Source organism: Protopterus annectens, chromosome 3.part0, assembly GCF_019279795.1.
Source record: "Protopterus annectens isolate FY-2018-M chromosome 3.part0, PAN1.0, whole genome shotgun sequence".
Classification (NCBI taxonomy): domain Eukaryota; kingdom Metazoa; phylum Chordata; order Ceratodontiformes; family Protopteridae; genus Protopterus; species Protopterus annectens.
This window is the reverse complement of record NC_056731.1, coordinates 588,641,373-588,667,523: the sequence shown is the minus strand read 5'-3', so window position 1 is coordinate 588,667,523 and position 26,151 is coordinate 588,641,373.

Genomic DNA, 26,151 nt, shown 5'->3' with positions numbered 1-26,151 from the left:
AAGTCCCTCAGATGGGAGGCATGGCATCCAAACATCTGGCTCAGGGGTTGATGGTGGGGGAGACACCACAAGGGAATCAAAGTTTTGCTGGGCCTTCAACCATGGCAAATGCCTCTAGCCTGCCTGAAAATTCATCCACTTGAGCTTGGTATGTGAGAAGGCTCACCTTGCCTCCAGGTACTGGGGCCTAGCTGCCAGGGACAGGTCAACTTTTCCCAATTCTTAGGCAAAAGGTGGGTGCAAAACTTCTCCACAAAGTAAGCAGACTTTTTTTATGGCCATAGAGGTGGGTTTGTCAGGAGTCTTGGGAGTGCTAAATCAGTCTCACTCCCCCACCATCTAGATAAATTAATCCAGCTATTATCAACTTACCCTGATTGGGAGATAGCAGCTCCTCTGGTTAAAAGCTTTTCTAAGGGCTTTTCTATTCACTCCTCAGCCCTGTTGGATTCCAAGTTAGTTAAAAATCTGTCATCCATTAAGAGATATGAAGAAAGTGTGAAAGAGTTTTCAGCTGACAGGATAATTGGCCCCTTTCCCACCCCTCCTTGCCCTGATATTGGTCTTGTTCCCCCAAAAATAGAATGATGAATTCAGGCTGATTCATCATCTCTCCCACCCCACGGCAGCTTCAGTCAATGATTTTGTTGACAATGAGTTGGCCAAGGTCTGTAACACTTCTCTGGAACAGGTGGCAGAGCTCATCTTGGGATGTTCCAACCCCTGACTCTGCAAAATGGACATTCAATCTGCTTTCTGGCTTCTCTCCATAAGACATGAAGATTGGCCTTATTCAGGTTTTCAGTTTGAAGGTAAATTGTTTATTGACACTGTAATGCCAGTGGGGTACTCTGTGGCTTGTGCTTCTTTCAAACTGCTTAGCACAGCCTTATGCTGGTGCTGGCAACAATGATCATTGTCAGTTGGCAGTCAACTACTTAGATGATTTTCTGATAGTCGAGGAAGGTCAGGATGGTGCTTTAGAGGGAACATTTTTTTTTTTTTTTTTTAACAGAGCTTTGTTCTGAGTTGAGGATACTGTTGGCCAATAACAAGTCAGAAGGGCTGAATCGAGCCATGACCTTTCTGTGTTTGGAAGATGATACCATTGATAAGTTTTTCAAGCTTCTATTGCCTAACTACAACAAATCCAGCAGTAACTTTGGAGATTTTTGGGATCTAGCAAAGTTTGCATAGGGGTAATCATGCGGCTGAATTTTGCCTGTAGGGCAGTTTCTCCAGGTAGGACCTATTTGCGGTCTATTTCTGACTTATTGAAAGGGAACAAGCCCAAACATTACTTTGTATGGTTGACCAGAAAGATCAAGGATGACCTTTGTTTATGGCTCACATTTTTAGGGTATCACTTTGGCATTCCCCTTGGGTTTCATTCAATGACATCAAGTACTTCATAGATGCAGCAGCGGGTTCCGGTATCTTAGGTTACTTCCAGGGTAGTTAGTTCACCAAAAAGTGGCCATAGAAACGGTTCAAGGAGAGGAGAGACATTTCTTTTCTGGAAATGTTCCCCATCTGGGTGTCAGTCTTGACATGGAAGAACAGATTGTGTAACATGAGGGTCATTTTTCACTCAGATAATATCTTGGTGGTTCATGCCCTCAATAAATGGTGCTCCTGGTTCAAGTGGGTCCACTCTGTCATCAGGATTTTAGTTTTCTTGAGTTTAGAGATTAACTTAGCTTTCTCTAGTGTGCATATGCCTAGTTACCTTAATCATATAGCTGACGGTCTTTCCTGTCCTCAGTTGATTCTGCCAGGGTGCACTCAGCAGCTTTCAGATGGTTGGAGCACTTTTTTTGTTTTCCAGAAGTGTCTGGTCATTGGCTAACTGGCGGGTTGCTCAGCAGTTTTGTTCACATCTTTGTATTCAGGCACCTTTCATGCCAATGAACTACTCCTTTACCTTTATTGGGAAGAACTTATTATCCACACAGATTTTATACTGATATGGGTAAAGAAATCTAAGATGGATCAGTCTGGTAAAGGTCACCAGGTCTAACTAGACAAGGTGAAAGAGTTGGATATTGCCCAGTTCATTGGGTCAGATTGTTGCATAGTATCACCCACACAACAAGGAGGTCAGGCCTAGTTTTTGTTCAGGTTTTGGCAGGCTATTCAGTCTGGTGGAGGTTAATTTACTACTTGAAAAGGCCATGCTGGAGCAGGGTACCACAAGGTTATGTTTTACATTCCTTCAGAATAGGTCCCACCTCCAATTTGGCTATGGAAAGGCATTCTGTTAGAGTCATCCAAAGAACAAGAAGGTGGGTGTCTGATGCCTTTTTGTCTTACATCATGCACAGATTTTTATTTCTATTTCAGGGAAGAAGGTCATTTGACTCTTGGGTCATTCCTTTATCGAGAATGTTACAGTGCGAGCCTTGGCACCCCTGGCTGATCATTCAGGTTCTTTCGATGTTAATTGGACAGTACATTCATTTGATTTTCTTGGCCTCCATTGGTTTCAGTTCTGGGAGATCCCGCATCAAATCACAGTATATGAAGCCTTACCTAGAGTTTTGGCAATCCACCTCAGGGGCTTTGACCTGGCTCGCCCTCCTAAGAAAATCCTGTTGTCCAGAATTCTTTTGGATATGCACTGTTTGTGCCAGTTATATCTGAATTTGTTTTTCTTCTGGTCTTCTATCTTATTGAGAATTTCTTGGAAAGGTGCTAGAAGTCCCAGTACTATTGAAAGGGCCAGGTGTTTCATTAATCATAGAGTTACAAGGGCGGCCAATCAGATTGGTTTCAGTGTGATTCATTACAAAGATCTTGATAGCTTGGACTCTGATTTCTATGACATGGACAATATTCATTTGAACAATCTTGATTTTGATTTATTTAATTTAGATTTTGTTTTGTCTCTTAAGGAATTCTTCAGGTTTTAACTTAGTACCCTCACGGCCTAGGGTACCTGGTTTTGAGGCCGGCTGTTGAGGGGGGGACAGAGGTTTGACCCAGATTAGACTGATAGCCATGTCAAGGGGTATGCAGCTTGGAAGGAGGAATTAAAGAGGTTTTGCCACCAGGTCAGATGTATCTTTGATTATGCACCCATTGCTGCAGAGGCAGCCAGAACAGGTTGGGTCACACCAACTGGCTTTGGATTTAATGGCTGTTTAATATGATATGTGTAATCTACTGTGGCACCATTAATGGTTGTCAATGGCATTTATTCAATAAAAGGTCGCAAAGTCAATGTGTTGTGGTCTTGGACTCAGCTCAGGGAACAAGGTGATTTACCTGGTAGGTCGCATTATTCACAAGCGTGATTCTTCAGGGGACATGATGTTGCAGATCCCTTATTAAGGGAGACCAGCGCCTCCACTCAGCAGATTAATCAGTGGGCCAGATGGATCCTCCTTCCTCAACCCTTATTTCAGAATTAGGCAGTGGCCTTATGGCTTCAAACTACTCCACCACCCCCGTTGATATCAGAGACCTCAACTCTCCTTACGTTGGACACTGATTTGACCGTTGGGCACATGAAGGTGTATATGGCTTGGAAGGAGGAAGTAAAGGGGTTTGGTCACTAGGTCCGAGGTAGCTTGGATTACACACCCAGTCCTGCAGAGGTACCAACCAGCTTTGGATTTAATGGTTTAATGGTTTTTGTTTAATATGTTACATGTAATCTACTGTGGCATCATTAATGGTTGTCAATGGCATTTATTCAATAAAAGGTCAGCAAGGCAATGTGGTGTGGTCTTTGACTCAGCTCAGGGGACAAGTAATTTTTACACCGGGGCTATGTGTTTTTCTAAAGATACTAATACTTTTATACAAAAGTTGGGTACTGCATCTGAACCTGGGGTTTTCCATTTAGGAGCTTTATTTAATTTAACTTCCTCCTTGTTTGGTTTTCTCTGTATTAGAGCTTCCTACGGTTTCTTTTAGCCCTACCATCCATTCAGCATTTTTATTTTCAATAGGGGCTTCATAAATGTTTTTTTCAAAATGCGCCTAATCCTTGCTGGTGGTACATCTATTGCTTTTGCTTCATTTCCCACTTTTTTTTTAAACCGTTTTGGATCATTGATGAATTCCTTGGTCTGCACTTTTCTTTATATTTGCCTACAAACCTTATAATTTTTTTGCTTGTGCTGAGATTTTGTTTATTACTTGAAATTGTATATAATAAATACTGGTCTGTTTTTATACTGTATGTTGCTTTTTCCACATCTATCTTTCAAGAAGTTTTGATGATCCTCATACAAATAGTGCTTGCTGAATCATTAAATGCTAATTCTTTGAGTGCAATGGCTTTTTGGTGGTTGGGATACTTTGAGATTTTTTTGGTGGTTTGATGGATTGATGTGTGGTGTGGAGGTGGCTTGGATTCAAATGTGAGGGTTTTGTGTGAATTGTAACTGATGGGCTGTTAATTTTCAAGCCCTGATCATGAAAATCAGCTTGAAACAATTTGAGTCATCAGCACTTTTGTGATGCTGGGAGACTTCTAAACTTCTAAGAACTGTCTAGGTTACTTCTTCCTGGCTAAAAGTATATTATCATAATATTTTTAATCATATGCTAAGATGTCAATGAATACAAGTTAGATAGTAAGCAAAAAAAAAGTGAATTACATTCTAACCACTGTCGGTTATTAAATAGTTCTGAATGTTTGCTACTGATAGTATACTTGACATGCAGTAGCACCCAGGAAAGTTATATATGCTATAAACAAAGTATAAAAATATAGATTCTTACATATATAAAAGTTATTGGAATATTATCAAATAGAGTAACATTCACTCTTTTACAAGTTAAATATGGATCACACATAACTGTCATTCTTTTAATTCAAGTTTATATACTTTGTCTCTTTTAAAAAAATGACAGTCTGCTTTATATTAAACATCCTGTAGACATAGTGCTTACTGAATCATTAAATATAATTTCTTTAAATACAATAGCTTTTTAGTGGTTAACATATTTTGAAATGTTTTTTGTTGTTTGGTTTTAGTGGTTTGAGAGATCGATGTATAAAACAGAGGTGGCTTGGATTCACTTGACTGTTTTTGTGTGAATTGTAGCTACCAAACTGTTCATTTGCAAGCCCTTGTCATGAGGACCAGCTTGAAGCGCTTAATTAGACTCAAGAGCACTTTTGTTATGCTGTGAAAGTTCTAAAATTCTAAGAACTGCTCAGGTTACTTCTTCTGTCTAAAAGTAAATACTCATAATATTATATGCTAAGATGTCAATGAATTAAGCAATAACCCATGGCTGGGTGTAGGTAATGCTGGATTTACCCACGTTGGAATTTTTTTAACTTTTTTTTAAATAAACACGTCTGTTTAATGAGGAGTGTTTTTTTTTTCCTTTAAAGTTTACTTACTGTTACAACTCAGTAATGTGTTTTTGCAGTAATGCTTCACTTCATTTAAATGGCTTGTGAGTTTTCAGTATGCTGTAGTAACTTCACAATGTTGTACCCATAATTGTAATACTGCATCTCCTTCAACACCTCTGATGATGTCATGGTGGTGGTGTGGCTAGTGTCCTACTGGCCACACCCCCATGTCCACTTTGGCCTTGTTAAAAGGTGGCAACCCTACTGGTGTCCGGCATGCTTTGGGATATGGTAGGTGGGGGGTGAAGTTTGCATTGAATCTGTCAGCTAGCATGTTGGTGGTATCTTCCAGCGTAGTATGAATGATCTCATCTGCATCCAGTTCAGCACATAGCTGGTAATTCCCTTTTACATTCTGGATGTAGTTAAAGAATCCTTGGTTAGGGATGTGATTTTAATTTTTAATTTGCTTTAGAAGACTTTACAAGATTTCTGATTTTCTTGTTTAGGCTTAGGAGGGAACTCTTCCTCTGCAGTGAGATACCCCTCTTGCTTTTGAACAACAGTTTCTTCTTCTTGTTATATAATCTGTTTATACCTAAAGTTCACCATGGTGGCTTGTTACTGGAAGACCTGGTTTTGATCCAGTCAAGAAAAGCAGAGTTAATACAGTTGCTTAAGTGTTTGTACAGGGCATTTGCGTACATTTTTGCATAGTAATCATTGTTGTCTGCAGTTGCAGGTGGTATGAAGTGTTTTATACCACAGCTTAGTAAGCTGTACTTAGCTTTGGTAAAGTGTTTTATATTTTTTGTTCTTGTGAGGGTGTCAGTTCCAGTAGTTACTGCAAAGGAGATGGATGTGTGGTGGGACCTAACCAGGGAGGACATCACGCATGGGGAAGATCAGTGCCCCCCCACCATGTTGGTGAGTACTATGTCCAGAACATTAGAGCCCCCTAATTGGGGTGCAGACGAGCTCTTCCAGAGCATTTGTTTTAAGAAAGTCCAGGAATCTCTGCGCGAGCATGCCTTTGCTTGTTTATGTCCCCTTGTCTATGGAAGGATAGTTGAAATGTCCCATGAATAAGGTGTTGGGCTGTGTGGTGAGGTATTCCAGTAAATCAAGGCAGGCGGTGTGCTATCCTGGTTCATGGTCGGAGATCTATAGCTAGCAATGATGTGATGTGGTACTTTCCCAATAGTTAATTGGACATGGAGTAGTTTGAGAGAGTCTTGGTGTTTAACGAGTCTTGAAATGTATTTGGTTTTAATGAAGATGGATGCACCTCCACCTCTGGTTCTCTCACACTAATTTTGAGGTTTGAACATGTGGAAGACATAGTAGCCTTGCAGAGTCAGGGTGCACTCAGTGGCCTTCAACCATGTCTCGGTAACTGCACAGATGTTAGCATCCTCCAAAGTAAGAAGTGCTTCTAGGGAATGCAGTTTCATGTTTATACTCCTAGCATTAAGCAACATGACCATGACTTGTCTCAATTAGATTTTGTTACATTTGAAAATGTGTTTTGATATTATCTAAAAAAATGCACTATGGTGGAGATAAAGGCCTTTGCCAGTATCCAAAAGCCTAGGGGGGGAGAGGTGCAGACCATCTCTACCAAAGCAGCATGGTCTGTGTAGCATATCGTCCCAGGCTGATAGATACTGGATCCCCCTCGACTGACACCAGAAGCCAAGCCAATTGTTGAAGTCTGCCACACTGCCAGCCCAGGTATCGGGAATTTTGCAAATAGTTATATGTCATTTGTGAATAACCAGCATGATGCAATTGCTTATGTTACTACTATATTAGAACTGTATGCTGTGTGTGTATCAAGCTGCTGGTACAATTGTGTGTAAAGTACTAAGTGTAAGGATATGTCCACAGTGTACCTTACTGGAAAAGAAGAGAAATGTGTATAAACTATTGTACTTGTGTAAATGCATATGTTTTAGCAGTGGGAATTAGAACATAGATGGTCAACCTGCAAAACTTCAAGAAAATAGTTTAGATTAAATTATTTTATTATTGTGATATAAAATTTAGTTTCAATGCAGCATGGGGACAGGATGTCTAGAACTAGAGTGCCTTCTGCATTGTTTTGTAAGTGTTTTATGTCTTCCAGCAGTTGCAAAGAACTTAGAGATGTATATTTATCACAGGGAGATGCTAAATTCTGTTTGTTTCTAACAATAGGGGTTTAGCCTGGGAAGTGAAGTCAGGTGACAAAAAGTGATGTCATGCTGCAAGTATCCCAGCAGCAATATTTGACGGAACTCTCTTAGAGGGAGAAAGAGTACATTCTATATTTTGTCTTTGACCTAGCAAGAACATACACTCACCACTGCTGTCTGCTTGTTGTTCTGTAAGTAAGTTTTTAGGGCATAGTAACTATTTTAGATTCAGACAGGAATATATTAAAGTATAGCTTAGATGTTTTCTTTATTTATTTGAGACTGTCCTGCAATATTGTTTTAAATATTTCCTGTGATTTTGAACTCTGATGTAACTGATTACTTACTGAGTATTGTCTTGCTCTTTTATTTATTATTAAATATTTTAAACCTTTCAATTGTGGCTGGTCTGTCTAGAGATATTTAAGCACTTAGAGTACTTGTATATATAATGTTGTTAAAAACATAGCAATCTTCTCAACTCAGGCTATACCCCAACCCCCCCACCATCCACCTCCACAGTACCCATTAGCTACACAATTTAACACCCACCCACTTTATTAACTCAGTCACATCACTTCTTGCTAATCAGGCTCTCACTATACCATCTCCCGCTTCTGATTTCCCCCACCCACTTCTTTTTTACCCCAATCGAAATGAACTACATAAAATCACTCTTTTCCAAACTCAGACCTTGCTGTCTAGCTGCAGACCAACTACCCAATGAAGTCCTTAAAATTGCTGCTCTCTCAATAGCCTATCCCATATTAATCTTGATCAACCACTCAGTCTCTGAACAATATGTCCCTTATCTATGGAAAATATCACATAGTTCCCCTATACAAAGGTAGCCCCAGTAAAGATCTAACAAACTACCATCTCATAGTCATCCTCTCCCCTCTAGCTAAAATCTTCGAAAAATGCATTCACTCCCAACTCCTCACCCACCTCCTCAATCACAACCTCTTCTCCCTCACTTAACATGGCTTTAGACCAAAACATAGTACCAGCACTGCCCTACTGTCTTTTACAAACACCATCCAAGGTCTCATAAATGAAGGTCAGATTGTCTCCTCCATATTCCTTGACATGTCAAAAGCCTTTGACACTATTCCCCACCAAATCCTACTAAACAAACTACCATCCCATGGCCTCAACATATCTGCCCTGTCCTGGTTCCATAGTTATATCTCTAACCATTAGCAAGCCACCAAATTGTAAAACACTCTGTCCCCCCTTCTTCCCGTCACTGTAGGAGTACCCCAAGGATCCATATTTGGCCCCCTACTCTTTACAGTTTTAACTAACAACCTCAGATATACAACCCAGCTAGACTCCATAGTCCAGTACGCTGACTCCACAATTATCTCTTCAGCCCCTACCCCCCAGGATCTACAAACAAAAATGCAAATATTTTTTCCAGGATATAGAAAATTACTTCTCTAACCATCAACTCATACTAAACCCTAACAAAACCAAGCTGTTTTCAATTATAACAAACCCAAAACATGTCAGTCCCCACTTTCAATCCTTTCAACAAACGGAACCAAAACAGAATCCACTAACAAAACTAAAATTCTAGATGTTACAATTGACGAAAACCTAAGGATCGATAGCCACATCTCCTTCACCATCAATAAATTCCACTCCAAACTAGGCAGCCTATGAAGAATCAAACCTTACATTACAGAAAGTGCCAGACTACCCACTGCCCACACACAACTACTTTATACCCCCTATATGGCTCCCAAGTATTTACAAATATACTTAAATCAGACCTAAATAATCTAGAATCCTGCTACAACAAAATTGCCAAATTCGCTACAGACCACCCATACAGAACTCACCATTGCTCAGTACTCTCACAACTCAAATGGTTAGAACTCCCAAACCTTCTAACATTAAAACAGACTCAGAAGAAAGAAGCACAAGCAAATAATCCAAAACAGGAATCCAGGCACCTCAAAGATGGAAATAATCCAAGTTATAGGTTTTTAAACTACAACTTGGACTATTGGATTATTTCCAGCTTCGAGGTGCCTGGATTCCTGTTTTGGATTATTTCCTTCTAACATTAAACCAGTTGTTCATAGTAATTTGCGAACCAAACAACTGCTTGGTACTCACTAACCTAATCCAGCCCAAAATAAATCCTAGATCACTTAGAGCCTCTGACAAACTAATGTTAAAGATTACTCAACCCCACAACACATGAGGCTGCTCCTTCTACGCTTATAAAATTGCCAAATTCTGGAACACACTTCCTCAGCCCGTAGCTAAAAAACCCAGCATTCATGAGTTCAAACACCTCCTTAAAGAGCATCTAGCAAAACACTGGCTCTGTCCCTGCCATATTCCTGGCTATTCTACCTACTACTCCCTCCCCACCCCCCTAAACTAACTCATACACACAGCTACAATTATCTGCTGAAGGCTAACTTGGTCCAATACTCTCTTTTAATTAGCTATGTAAACACAAATACTGCATGGTCTTATAACTGTTTTGGAGACTGCATTTCCTTATCTTGACAAACTGTATCACACTGTTTTTTTTACTATTAATTTCATGCTGTCAATTCATCTCAAACTGTACTAATTTTGTTAATTACTGTTAGCCTAGATTACTATACTGGATGTGCATTGTAAATATTATTAATATTTGTCAATTTGCTTGTTCAGTATTGTTAATTTGTCTCTACTGTATGTAAGAAGCTTTTCTCCCCAGGCCTCCACTGAAAATAGGCCTCATGCCCAGTCTGACATTACCCGGTAAACAAATGAAATAAATAAAAAAATAAAAATAATTATGTATTTTGTGACACTGTACAGGCCATTCCTAATAGCCTAGTCAAACTACCATGTTGATTAATATAACATTACACAGTAGGACTGGACATCCTTTGCTAAGGGCTTTAAAGTAGCTGATAGAGTGGCTGGTGGCAGATGGAACTACCTTATAGTCTGGGCAGAAGGGGGCATAGCTAGAAACCTGTGCCAGCCTTTCCCCGGTATGTGTGTGTGTTTTTGTATATAAATCAAACCTCAAAGTGTGTGTGTGTGTCAGCTACTTGGGCAGGACTTGAAGCACTGGCTGGACACAGAGGATGCTGGAGATTTTGGTTTGGCCAGTCAGCTGAGATCTCAACCCTATAGCTGTGCCAGTGGGGAGTCTTACTGGGAATCTGAAGAAAGAGAGAAAAAACAGCCCCAGACTGACTGTGGTCTCTGTGTGCTCTTAAGGGAAATTGCACTTTACCGTGTGTGTACTTGTCATCCTCCCAGTGTGCATGTCTCCCACTGTTGCCAGTGGTGAGGACTGAAGCTTCTTGATTACTGGGCCAGTGCTGGGGTGTCACATATTAATTGGTTTTCAGTGGTGGTATATCCACATCACATATTAATTGGCTTGCATTGCTGTGGATATTGAATTCCTGTAGCCTGTTAACTGTGGTCACTAAGGAAGGTGCCTGTACTGTCAATCAGCCACACAGTGAACATTCAGAGTTTCATATCACAATTGTTTTATTTTTTTTTGGTAGATAGTCAGTCAGGGAGAACAGGCAAGCAGGTTAGCAGAGGAGTATGGCAAGCTGACAAGGAGCCAGTTGGCAGAGATGTGCCAGGCTAAAGGACTGGTGCATGCCAACCTGACTAAAGCAGAAATGATTGCAGCTTTAGTCACAGCTGCATCACAGAATAGCAATCAGGAGGACAATCAGACTGGCCTTGAGAATGTACAACTCTCAGAAAATGGATAGTTCAACCTTTCCAAAGAGGACTTAAAAATCCATCTGGAGTTAGAGACTTGAACTGGAGGCCAAATGGTTGGAAATGGAAGCAGCAGAGAGACTGAGATGTCTGAAGGATGAGGAAAATGAGAAACTGAGGTGTCTGGAGGCTGAGAAAAATAAGAAACTGTGACATCTGGAAGCTGAGGAGAATGAGAGGCAGAGGCAACATGAAAAGCAGATGCTGACTCTTCGCCAGGGTGATGGAGGTAATGGGGAAGGGAGTAACCGAACCCCAGAAGCAAAAAAGGTTAGTAAATTTCTTCCACAATTTACAGAGGGGGATAATTTTAATAGTTTCATTCATGTGTTTGAGAGAGTACGTAAATGGTATAATGTTGACCAAGGGCTCCAGGTATGGTTCTTGACCCTCTTACTCCAAGGTAAAGCTGTATTGCTATTTCTAAATTGTCTGATATTGACTGCTTAAATTATAATACTGTAAAAAAAAATGGTCTTTTAGAATGTTTTAAGTTAACACCTGAAGCTTATAGGAAAAAGTTTTGTGAACATAGACAGAAAGCAGATGAAAGTATGGGTGAATATATTGCTGAATTAAGCACTTATTTTCATCGGTGGGTGAGTGGATGTCAGGTTGCCACTTTTGAGGGGCTGGCAGACCTTTTGGTGAGGGAACAAGCCCTTAGCACTTTACCTGAGGACATGAGAATCTAGTTAGCAGACAGACAATGCAATACTGCAGATAAGTTGGGGAAGAAGGGAGACCTATACCTAGCAAGCAGGGCATCACTGCACAGGAAAGGGATACCCAGTGCTGCTCATGGGTCTAAGGGAAACCATGGTGGGCAGCCTAAACTGCCACAATAGAGTTCACCAATAGAAGGGGAAGCCACTAGTCTTGGTTTGGCATATACTTCTCAGAAGTACAGGCAAGCACGGAAGGGCTGTGGCTGACTAAGTTTGCGGACGACTGTAAACTGGGTGCTATAATAGAGACTCCGGCCGACATGGGGATCCTCCAGAAGGGCCTAAATGAGACAGATGCATGGTGTCAAAGCCATGGTCTCAAGCTAAATGCAAAAAATGCGTAGTAATCCCCTTTGGAAAAAACAGAGTACCAGCAAACTATAACATAGGAGGTACTCTCCTGAAATCTGAAGAAGAAATAAGGGATCTAGGGACCCAAGTAGATAGTCAGCTTTCCTTTGATAACCATGTTGCCAAAGTGGTTAGAAAATCCTTTTATGTAACGCATCTGATCACGAAAGGGTTCGCATCAAGATCTAAGGATGTAATGATGCCCCTCTACTCTTCCCTCATCAGACCCATTATTGAGTACAATGCACCAATTGGAATGTACCTGGCTAGACATCTCCAGCAGCTGGAGAGACCACAGAGGTACCTAACCAAGAGGATTACTGGCCTCAAACAGTTGTCCTATGCAGCACGATTGAAAACGCTAAGACTGTTCTCTGTTGCATACCGCTTTCTCAGAGGCGATCTCTGTCTAACGTACAGAGCCATGTCCAACCCAGAATTGTTGAACATGCTTCATCTTAGCAAAACCAAATCTACTTGAGCTACACGCTCTAGAGATATAAACCTCAACACAACAATGAATAGAACATGCTGGAGGGATAGATTCCCTTCGCAGAGACTTCCCTTACTATGGAACAGGGACCCGATCTACATAAGACAGAGCCTCTCACTATCACTCTTCAAGAGGAACCTTGATGAATGGATGGGTAACAGAAAGTCCACACCAGGGATCACACCAACAGCACTACTAGATAGGGGCCAAGGGTACTAGCTGCTAGTACAAGGGTCTAGGGAAGTACTAAAGGGGCGGTGAATACCGCACAACGTGGCTGGGCTAATATATGCCTTTGGGCAGATAGCCCAGTACCAACCTATGGTACACATCCAGGAAAAAGGGTTAAATGTTCTCAATGCAACCAGTGGGGCCATGAAGCATATCAATGTCCATAGAGGCAAGGTGGGGAACAAAAGGTGGGAGAAGTGGGAATGACAAAAATGACAGCAGTAATCTGTCTCGAGACAACAGGGGTACCAAACTATGACAAGAGGTTATATCCCATTTTAGTAAATGGGCAACAGGCCACTGCTGAGAGACACCCAGCCTCTAACCTAACCATTGTGAAGCCTGTAATGGTTAAAGAGGAGCACTACTTGCTTTGGCAATCTACTCCAGTCAGAGTTTTAGGTGGGACCCCATTCCCATTACCTTTGGCTAGGGTTCACCTTGACTGGGAGGGTGGAAAAGGAAGCATGCAAGTATGTGTGTTTGAGGATATCCCTGCAGATGTCCTGATAGGGAATGATTTTGATAATGCAGTACCTTGTGTGCATGCACTTACAAGCACTCAGGCTTAGAGACTTAGTATGTGGGTCTGGTAGTCTGGGGGAGACCCAGACAGACCATACACTTGCAGCCAGGACAAGTAAGATGGTTACTTCAGGGACAGAGCTACTCTGTAGCAGTGAGACTGAAGGTGAGCCACAGCTGCTTGTGGGTACTGATGTTCCCTTGAATGGAGTGACTGCAAGGGCAGAGGTGAGTAGTAGTAGTACCCAGGCTGACAGTGAGGCACCCCTGTCAGAGAATATCAGACTTCCTGTGGAGGGGAAGGTTACCAAGAGAGTGCTGAGACAGGCTCAGCTCTCAGACGCTACAGTAAAAGGCCTGAGGAAGGTAGCTAGTCAAGCACCTGATTCTCAAGGAAAGGAGGAATCTGTATACTGGGACAAAGGGTTACTGTATAGAAAGTGGACCTCTGAGGGAGGGTTAGAGGGTGAGAGAATACAGCAGTTGGTAGTGGCCAGTGCCTACTGTCTGGCGCTTCTAGCCATAGCCTATGATATTCCCTTTGCAAGTCATACAGGCACAAGACATACAAAGAGACATAGTATGCAGAAATTTTATTGGCCTGGGATTTTCAGAGATGTAGCAGGGTACTGCAGGACCTGTGAGCAGTGCCAAAAGGTAGGCAAGGCAGGAGACAAGGTGAAAGCTTTTTTGATGCCTTTGCCTGTGACTGAGGAGCCATTTCAGATGGTAGCTATCAATATTGTGGGGCCTCTGAGTACCCCAAGTTCCACAGGGAAAAAGTATATCCTAGTGGTAGTAGATTGTTAACAGATACCCTGAAGCAATAGCTCTGTCCTCCATTGAGGCATAAAGGTGACAAATGCTTTGTTAGAGATTTTAAGCAGGGTAAATTTCTCAGAAGAAATACTGGCTGAAAGAGGTACCAATTTCATGTCAGACCTGCTGGCTTGTCTGTGGAAGTAATGTGGGGTGAAGTACCTAAAGACCACCCCCTACCATCCCCAGACTAATGGTCTGGTTCAGAGTTTAAACTCTACATTAAAGACCATGCAACGGGCATTTGTAGACCAGTTTAAGAGGGAGTGGGAGAAATATTTGGCCCCATCTGTCTGCTTACAGGGAGGTGCCCCAGGTTTTTCACCCTTTGAGTTGCTGTATGGGCATAGGATTAGGGGACCTCTAGATTTGATTTGTGATGAGTGGGAGGGTGAGTGTGAATCCCACAAGGAGTCTGCTGTGGCATATGTCCTATGCTTCAGGATAAGGCTCAGGGAGCTAATGGATTTGGCCCAGGAGAACCTGACAGAAGCCCAACAGCGGAAAAAGGTCTGGTATGATAGGAATCCTCGAGCTAGAGAGTATGTTGTAGGGCAGCAGGTTAGGGTTCTCATTCCTGTCAGACACAAGCTGCAGGCAGCTTGGAATGTCACTGATGTTAACTACATGGTAGAACTGCTAGGCAGGAGGCAAGGGCACAAACTGTACCATGTTAACATGATGAAACCTTACCATGACAGGGAGGCCCTTGTGCTATGTATTGGCAGTGGGAGGCAGGAGGATTCTGAGGGGGGATCTATGGCTACAGGGAGCCAGCCAGGAAAATCTCAAATTACTTGATGGAACCTAGGGTTGCAGGCATATGATAGGACAGTGCAGCCCTGTACTGGGGTCAGCAATGCTAAGGCAGCTGGAATCTCAAGACAAGGAATTGGAGTAAGATATTCCCAGATAGGCCCAACCCTCTCGAGCAATGTTTCCCAAGGGTCACTTGAAAAACTAGCTTGAGTTTTTGGTGAGGGGGTGTCACACTGCCATCCCAGCTATCTGGAATTTTGTAAATAGTTATATGTCATTTGCAACTACCAGCATGATGCAATTGCTTGTGTTACCACTGCCTTATAACTGTATGCTATGTCTGTATCAAGCTGCTGGTACAGAATTGTGTGTAAAGTACTAAGCTTAAGGATATGTCCACAGTGTACCCTACTGAAAAAGAACAGAAATGTATATATATATATATATATATATATATATATATATATATATATATATATATATATACTATTGTACTTGTGTAAATGTATATGTTTTAGCAGTGGGAACGAGAACATAGAGGGTTAGCTTACAAAACGTCAAGAAAATAGTTTAAATTAAATTATTATTGTGCTATAAAAGTTAGTTTCAATGCAGCAAGGAGACAGGATGTCTAGAACTAGGGTGCCCTTTGCATTGTTTTGTAGGTGTTTTATTTCTCCCAGCAGTTGCAAAGATCTGAGAGAGATGTATTTTCACAGGGAGATGCTAAATTCTGTTGTTTCCAACAATGGGGTTTTAGCCTGGGAACTGAAGTCAGGTGACAAAAAGTGATGTTATGCTGCAAGTATCCCAGCAGCAATATTTGAGATATTAAAGAACTATCTAAGAGAAATAGTGCATTTTGTCTTTGACCTAACAAGAACATCAAATCGCCACTTCTGCCTGCTTGTTGTTCTGTAGGTTTTTAGGGCATAGCAACTCTTTTTGATTTGGATAGGAAATGTAGTAAAGTATACCTTAGATGTTTTCTTTATTTGAGACTGTCCTGCAATGTTGTTTTAAATATTTCATGTGATTTTGAACTCTGATGTAACTGATCACTTCTGAGTATTGTCTTGTTCCTCTGTTATTTATTATTAAATATATTTAAACCTTTCAATTGTGTCTGGCCTGTCTAGAGATATTTAAGCTTTTAGAGTACTTGTATATCTATTTGGTGACACTATATAGGCCACTCCTATAACAGCCTAGCACTTGGTCAAACTACCATTTGGATTAATAGTAACATTACACAGTAGGATTAGACAGCCTTTGCTAAGGGTCTTAAAGTAGCTGATAAAGAGTGGCTGGTGGCAGTTGAAACTACCTTATATCTGGGCAGAAGGGGGCATAGCTAGTAAACCTGTGGCAGCCTTTCCCAGGTTTGTGTGTTTGTTTGTATGTAAATCAGACCTCAAAGTGTGTGTCAGCTACTTGAGCAGGGACATGAAGCACTGCTCGCATAGAGAGGGTGCTGGAGGTCTAGGTTTGGCCACTCAGCTGAGATCTCAACCCTATTGCTGTGCCATTGGGGATCTGGAGAAAGAGGGAGAAACCAGCCCCAGACTGACTGTGGTCTCTGTGTGCTCTTAAGGGAAATTGCACTTTACTATGTGCACTTGCCATCCCTCCCAGTGTGTACGTCCCCCACTGTTGCCAGTGGTGAGGACTGAGGCTCCTTGACTACTGGGCCAGTGCTGGGGTGTCACAAAAACAATCATTTTTTTTTATATTGTGGCATCATCCTGGGTGAAGGAAGGATACTGATTAGGGCTGTGAACATACCTGTCTGGGACACATGATCAGAGAGCTCTGTCATGTCTGTTTTCATATAGTCCAGAGGTATGCCTCAAGTCATTCACTCCAACATTGACTATGACAGAGTAATAATGGTACTTGCTGTTGAGTGACTTGAGTGCATGCATGATTTGTCGGATCCTGCCACCTGATAGGCAGCTGACTGTGACCTTCTCCTTGTCCAGTCTAGTGAGGGGAACATCTATGTTTCTCAACATGGCGTCACCTATGACAAAGACATTTGATGTATTTTGCCTTAGGGGCTTATTTGCTGAAACATGGATATGTGTAATGGTTTTGTTTTGCTTAGTGGTGAGTGTGGGTGGTGTGGTTTGGGAGATCTCTGTTCTTTTAGTGAGTACCTCTGCGTATGTGGGTTTATGTGTCGTGACCTTATTTTGTGTTAGAAGTGAGGTAACTTATGATGACTGCCCTTCACTGAATGCAGAAGAAGAGGGAACCAATGCTGTCTTGGCCAAAAGGGAGTCACACGCAAGATTTTAGGAGCATCCTGTTTTATCTTGCACAGGACTTTTGAAATGAGAGGAAGGTGAGGAAAGGCATAAAGAAACATCTCCGTCCATGAAAAAGATAGAGCATCCTCCTTCTAGGCCAGAGGATATGGAGTCCTGGCACAAAATTGAGGAAGTTGCCTTTTCAGAGGGGAGGCAGAGAGATCTGCTTGAGGAATACTCCATTGGTGGATAATGTCCAGAAAGACATCACTGTGAAGCATCCACTCATGAGATTGTGTTATGGACCTGCTCAGGGAATCTGCCACAAAATTCCGACTTGAAGGAATGTACACCACCTGATGTGTCACTTTGTACTGAATTGCTAGCTCCCAAACCTGGACTGCCAATCTTCACACAAGATAGGACCTTGTTCCCCTTGTCTGTTGACCTACCCACATCACTGTGGTGTCATCGGTAAAGATGCTTAGGAGCCATGGAGAAAACGGAGCATGGAAATCAGTTAGAGCCAACAGAAGAGCTCTCATTACCTTGATACTGATGTGCTTGCTTTGTTTCTGAAGAGACAAGAGGCCTTGCTCCTTTACATTTATGAAGGAAGCCCCATAAACCCCCATCTAAGGTGTCTGTGAACAGCTCCTTAGAAGGAGGTGGGGGTTGAAAGGGAAGCTATGGATTCAAAGTCAGTTAGTGAATCCACCACTGAAATTCCAACTTCAGACATGGCAGAAGAGGGATTTGAAATTCTAGAGGGTAAGAATGCTAAAGCTAAACTGACTTTATATACCACTGAACCTTTCTCATGTCCAATTTGGCAAAGGGAAGCATAGGGATGATGGCTGCTTTGAATACCAGGGCCCTCAGAAATTCTCTGGCTGACATCAATGCCAGAGGAAGAAGGGACTGAAAAAAAGGAAATCAGAGTCAAAGCCTTGGGAGGAGGCAGAAATTCTCTAGCTGACATCAATGCCAGAGGAAGAAGGGACTGAAAAAAAGAAAATCAGAGTCAAAGCCTTGGGAGGAGGCAGAGATGCTAGCATAAGAACAATCTGGATCCTGCATCCCAAAAAAACATGATCCCATGACAGGGACAGGAAGGACTTTTGAAAATTTACAGTGAACCCCAGGCTTTGCAACAGAGGTATGACCCACTGAAGGTGCTGTAAAAGAATCTCTGGAATGTAGGCTTGAATAAGCAGGTCATTTAAATAAGGAAAGGCCTGAATGCCCTTGATCCTGCAAAATGGAATCACATGGGCTAGGCATTTGGTGAATATTCTTGGGGCTGTAGAGAGGCCAGTGGGCAAAGCAGAGAACTCAAAATGCCAGGAAGCAACAGAGAAACATAAAAAAATTTCTAAAAAGGGGATAAATAGGGATATGGAGGTAAGCATCCTTGCGATCCAGAGAATTTATAAAAAACCTGAGGATGCAATAAAGGGAACAAAGTTTGAAGGGATAACATTTAAAAGAAAGGAACCTTCAGAAATGTATTCAGGTGAGAAAGATCCAGAATGGGTATCAAAGTGCCCTCTTTTTCTGGGGACCAAATACATTCTGGAATAAAACCCCTTCTCTTTAAGCAGGTGGAACCTTTTGAATAGTTCTCTGAGTCAAAAGATCCTGACGCACTTCTGGAAAAAAGCCCAGTTGGTCTTGAGGTGGCTAAGGAATGCCCATGAAGTGGAAAGAGACTTCTAAACCATGAAATACCCTTGGTGAATGATGGAAAGAACCCAGGAATCCTGGGTTATGCTTAACCAGGCAGGAAGAGACAGAGAAAGATGATGTGAAAGAGGAATGTGGCTGGGAAGAATCTGGTAGTCAAACAGCACCTGGTTTATAAGGAAAGGAAGGCGTCTGAGTAGACTTAGTGGGGGGAGCCCTCCTATCACCCTTTTTGCCTTTAGGAGGAGGACAAGGAGACTGTCTTCTACTAAAAGCCGGTTTATTGGAATAATTTCTCTGGAACTTTGGGAAAGTAGAAACAAAAGTATGTTTAAGTTTCTGTAACTTCTTGGCTTTTCCTGGAGGGACTTGCACAAATCAGCTGCAGCAGCACCAAAGAAAAACTTGTCCATAGGAGCATCAATCAACTTAGCCTTAATATCATCAAGCAACTGTTGAAGCTGTAGTCAGGAATATTTCCTCAACACAGCCAAAAGCAGCAGCCCTATAAGAAGCATCTGCTGTATCATAACTACATTTAGTGTGATGGAGAGCTATCTGGGAAGAACTCCCCAACAGGGACAAGGCAGAAGTCTTTCCTTCAGAATCAGGAAAGTCAGAAATAACCTGGTAAGCCTGTGAAAGGAGAACCAAAATATATCTGATCATATGAGTCTGATAATTAACAGCTCAAACGGCTTGGGTGGCTGAAGTATACCACTTTTTACCCAACCTTTCCATAGTCCTGCTGTCCTTATCAGAAGGAAGACGCTTGGTAGAAGGTAGTTATTTAGAAGGCTTGTCAAATGCCACAGAGACCACCGAAGGGTCAGCAGATGGACACTTACAAAGGAATTTGCAGTCATCAGGCACTTTATAAAACCAATCAGATATTTTACGAGCAGGGGGCTGAGACACAGAAGAAAAGGGATCCAATAAAGCAGCCAAAACAGGAGGAACAGCAGAGGGTCTAGGAGACTCCATTTGAAGGAGTTCATAATATCTTCTCTGTACTTCATAAACATGGCAACAATCCCATTTAAAGAATTTCATTGTTAGAAAAATATGTATTAGTAATATGCATGCTTAGTGCATTCGAGGTTTAAAAAGGGTTAATGCATTTATTCTGTTCACACTGCATAAATCTGCAGAAGCTACATTCCAATCCTGTTATGTCATATGCGCAGCTATGATCTGCTTATGCTTTGGAAATTAACAGGAAAGCATTTGATTTCTGCTAATGTCATGAAAATAATAATAGATGTTTCATTTCTACTAATGTCATGAGATTTAAACAAAGAGTTATTGATTTTCTGCTTATGTTATGAGAAAAGTACATAACTGCTGAAGCTATTGATAATGAAAACAAAGGCTGCTTGAAAATATAAACCGTAATCAGCATTACTTGTACCTAAGCTAGAAATGTACCTTGAAATGAAAAACATGTATATTAGAACTGCACAACTGAAGAATAGACAGTTTGTAGTGGGCTAAAAATAAAGCCTCAAGGCCAGGTTGTTTTTCTCAAATGTTTTTCATAAATCCAGTCATGTCAGCAGGAAATCCAAGTAACATTTTCTATGTAACACATAGTGAGTTTTAAATCTAGACATGTCAGCAGGGAATCTAAGTAACATTTTCTATAGAATAATACAGAAAGCTGTGTCTAACTACATCAACAATAGAAAAGTAACATTTCATAGAACTGTATAAAAGAAGCATACTGCCTACTAGTAATTTAGGCAAAATCCTGTATCTGCATGTTTTTGTCTCCTTGCTGCAAGTAATAAAGAGTGCCATACCTGAACCTTACGTGAATTTGTCTTTGAAGTTTTTTCCTTTGACAGATTGGTCCTTCGAGCCGGAACCCTCACTTCACCTCAGATCAGACAGGCCAGGTGGTTGAAACCGTATGGGGAAGAAACCAAATCGGTTCTTCTTATTTGAAAAGCCCTCTGACTGAATTGTCATACAAAAGAGGCCAGCCACTTTCTCATCTGCGACTGAAGGACAGGTCTCCACGAATCAGGTGATCAATCACGTAGGCTCAGGTAAGGTGAATCTACTTTTTTCTGTTTTAGATCAGGGACTAGATTTGTATTGTTTTTGTCAAGACTGTATTTTACAAGTCAGGGACAGAAAAGATTACTGTCTTGTCATAGATCAGGAGAAACAGAATAGGTAGGCAGTCATTCTGAAGAGACTATAACAAAATCCGTGGTACCACATTAAAAATAAGAGAAGTTACGTAACGATCAAAAAAGGGTAGAACAAAATGGGTAATAATTGCACAAAAAGTCCCCAAAATCCGCCGTTAACCGAAGACGCAAAATACATGCAGTCGCAGTGTGCTGACAATATTAAATACTATTCAAAATGGGTTAATAAGTACGAATTTGATGGAAAGTTAGAAAAATCCTCGCTTATCAAACTTGTCAAACAGCTCAAAACCGATTCCAAAGGTCGGGTAAAAAAGCAACGCCAATTAGGAATTCCTCAGGCACACAGGTGGATTGAAGAAGTAAACCGTAGGGAACAAAAGAACAACAATTCAAAAACAATGTTTTTAGATAAGGAGGACAATAACTTAGTAATAGCATCGGCCCCTCCTCCTCCCTTACCAGAATATGAAGCAAGTGAACAGGTTAGTCCACCCCCACAATATCCTGTTGTCACTGAAAATAGAGACATTGCAAAAGTAAAACCATTTATTAGAGATCCCATCAGGACTAGGTCTCGAATATGGGCAGGTAACTCAAATGAAGGCAGTGAGTTATATCAAATGGTTAAGAATTCACGATCTATGAGTGAAGAAGAAATATGTCCACTTATAGAAGTGCCCAATCCTCAGGCAAGACAAGACCCAACTATTTTAGTGTATAGACCTTGGACTCCGGAAGATATCCAGAAAGCCACTGAGGGAATTCCCCATTCAAAAGTTAATTTTAGAAAGTTCTCAGAAGATTTACAAGGAATGATGCTGGGGCGTGGCCAAGGATGAATACAGGATAGCAGCAGATTTCTTCAGCTCCACCAATTTCATTACACTGACAGGAATTAATTACTTAAAAAATTAATTTTTGAAGTAATTTTCTTTCTAAATACGTTTGTTTTATATAGTTCTTGAACTATATCTAAAAAAGAAAGGAAATCTTAACAATATTCCTGTCAGAAATCACTGTGGAAATTTTCCTGTCAGTTTATCAGTCTGAAATGAGTTCCAGTAAGACAAATTCTCAAGACTCCAGCATCAAGAAAGAACTTCAGTCTCTGATAATTATAATCCAGCAACTTACTGATAAAATGGATACTAAAATAGACACCTTCATAGAAAAACTACAAAACAAATAGACCTGTTACATACAGACCTGCAACAACAGAAGAACCAGATGACAGGCATAGAAGAAGCTGTGAATGACATGGAAAATAGAATCCAAGAAGAGGAAATCAACATTGAGTTTCTGCTGAAACAAAATACACATTTACAAACAAAGCTGGATGACCTGGAAAATAGATCTAGGCGCAATAACATTAGGATTTTTGGACTGCCAGAAAATATTGAAGGTAACAATATTACTTCTTTTTTAACAACTTGGCTCCCTAAAACTTTAGACTTACCAGAAGCATTCTCTTTTGGTATCGAAAGAGCACATAGATCTAAAAATATCCTAGATCAGTTATAGTTAGATTTCTATCATCTTTTGATAAAGAGATGGTTCTTAAATCTGCTTGGGCTAAAGCTCCTGTTAAGATTAATGAGACAACTATGCATTTTGACAATGACTATTCTTCCATGGTAATAGCTAAAAGAAAAGTTTTTCTGCCACTAATAAGGGAGCTTAAAAAAGCACAGTTTAAAACATACCTTCTGTTTCCTGCCAAGCTTAAAAATCTTCCTTCCTGATGGTCCTAAGGTTTTCGATGATTTAGACTCTGCTTTACTGTTTGTCAAAGAAAAAAGGATTTTGGATAAAATAGAAGAAATGGAATGGGCTAGTTCTTCATTAAAGAGATTGGCAACTGAAGCTTCGTGGAAGACTTCAGAGAAGAAGAAGAGACTAAAACAAATGATTTGTTATGTTTTTTTCTCTCTCATCATTTTAGTTCATTATTAATCTTTTTGAATATAGTTCCTGCATTTCCAGAAAGCCACAAATATTTTGGAAAAGATTTAATCAAAGTTATCCTCTATGTGCAAAGAAATGTTTTGTTTCATAACCAGTCAAAATACCTGAAGATTTAATGGCAAGCTGTGATTCAATTTGTTTCTCTTTCTGAAAAGAAGTAAGGTTAGTAATTTGATACATTTTTTTATCTTTACCTTTTTTTCCTTCTCCTTTTATTATTTTCTTTGGTTAAACAATGACATTCTATTTAGATTATGTAGTGGGTAAAGGGTGGGGGAGTGCAGGGAGAGAACAGTAATGAAAATATCATTAATAGAATAATAACATATTTATTCCTTGTAAAAGTTTTTATAAGTTCTTCAAATGCTATTTCTAATTATACTTTCTTGATTATACTGCTTATGCCTGTTTGTAAATAATCTGTTATCCTTTAACTAATAATAATCAGAACTAAATAAGAGTAAATAATATGTTTTATTTTTAACTCTATTAATATAAACAGTAAGTAACATTCCATTGTATATACTTCTTACAGCTTTCTCTTACATTTTTTATTTCTGCCTCACTCCCTTTTATTTTCTACTCTCTTTTTCTATTCTTTATTAATATATAGAAATGCTTTTGATTGTGTGGGCACAGTGAATAATAGGATTTGTATGAAAATTGAGTTGGGAGAAGAATGTTGAGTTTTATTGCTTGTTGATAATTCTGGGCTTAATTTCACTTACATAGAGGCTGTAATGATCTGTGGAATACATTGTGAAGGTTTTGTCATGTTTAGATGCATTTACACTGCTAAATGAATGTTTGTCACTAGTTTTAATAAGTTTCCCAAAATGTTAAGAGAGACAATCTGAGATGTGGGCTGTCTCATGCACAGTGTTCATGAGTTACTTCAGAAGCTTCAGCTCACAGAATTCTCACAGAGAAACTGAAAGCAGTTAGTATAACCTTTGACATAGTTATCACACTGATACACCACAGATTCAGGAAAATACTCTATTCATAAAATATGTCAGTTATAATGTTTTGTTTCATAACCAGTCAAAATATCTGAAGATTTAATGGCAAGCTGTGATTCAATTTGTTTCTCTTTCTGAAAAGAAGTAAGAGGCTGTAATGGTCTATGGAATACATTGTGAAGGTTTTGTCATGTTTACATGCATTTACACTACTAAATGAATGTTTGTCACTAGTTTTTAATAAGTTTCCCGCCAAAATGTTAAGAGAGACAATCTGAGATGTGGGCTGTCTCATGCACAGTGTCCATGAACTACTTCAAAAGCTTCAACTCACAGAATTCTCACAGAGAAACTGAAAGCAGTTAGTATAACCTTTGACATAGTTATCACACTGACACACCACAGATTCAGGAAAAATACTCTATTCATAAAATATGCCAGTTATAATGAGTCTAAATGATGTAGTTTGTTGTAGTAAGTAAATGTCTTATTTTAGAAGGCATAGAAAATGAAACATTTATTTAAATGTTTTTGAAAATCTACTTAACAGCAGCATAATAATCTGTGTTAAAAATTTGTGTTCCAAACATATACTTTACTATAACTCATTTAACTCATCTGATTGACAAGCATAAATAATCTTATAACTCTATTCTGGAAGAAATGTCATGTGATATATTTTAAAGCAGTAGGTTAGCATGATTGTAAAATCTGGTTACTAAAATGTGTTTGCTGTGCATTATTTTGTATAAAGCAGACAGATTTATTCTAGGGACAGCAAGTAGGATAGTGCTCAACAAAGACACAACTCAGTGAGATCAGATATAAATATATATATATATATATATATATGTGTGTGTATGTGTGTGTGATGGCTTTTTTTTTATATAATAATGCAAGTGTTTCTGAGAATCTGCATAACTATCCAATATGATTTATAATAATTTCTATGAATACAATATTTTACTCTATTGACAAAATGAATGTTTGTCACAAGTTTTAATAAGTTTCCCGCCAAAATGTTAAGGGAGACAATCTGGGATGTGGACTGTCTCATGCACAGTGTCCATGAACTACTTCAAAAGCTTCAACTCACAGAATTCTCACAGAGAAACTGAAAGCAGTTAGTATAACCTCTGACCTAGTTATCATACTGACGCACCACAGATTCAGGAAAAATACTCTATTCATAAAATGTCAGTTATAATGAGTTTAAATGATGTAGTTTCTTGTAGTAAGTAAATGTCTTATTTTAGAAGGCATAGAAAATGAAACATTTATTTAAATGTTTTTGAAAATCTACTTAACAGCAGCATAATAATCTGTGTTAAAAACTTCTGTTCCAAAGATATACTTTATTATAATTCATTTAATTCATCTGATTGACAAGCATAAACAATTTTATAATTCTATTCTGGAAGAAATGTCATGTGATATATTTTAAAGCAGTAGGTTAGCATGATTGTAAAATCTGGTTACTAAAATGTGTTTGCTGTGCATTATTTTCTATAAAGCAGACAGATTTATTCTAGGGACAGCAAGTAGGATAGTGCTCAACAAGGACATAACTCAGTGAGATCATACATATATATATATATATATATATATATATATATATATATATATATATATATATATATATGTGTGTGTGTGTATGTATGTATGTGTGTGTGTGTGTGTGATGGCTTTTTTTTTTTTAATAATGCAAGTGTTTCTGAGAATTTGCATAACTATGCAATATGATTTATAATAATTTTTATGAATACAATATTTTACTCTATTGACAATAATGAGTTTAAGTAAATGCTCATATACAAACAATTCAAGATTTTTTTTTTGGAAGCTGTTAATAGTATTCACATGACAGAAAATAGATGCATCTTAATATATGTAATGTCTGAATCATATTAGCCAAAGTTTTTGATTTAAATGAATGTTTGAACCTAATTTTCT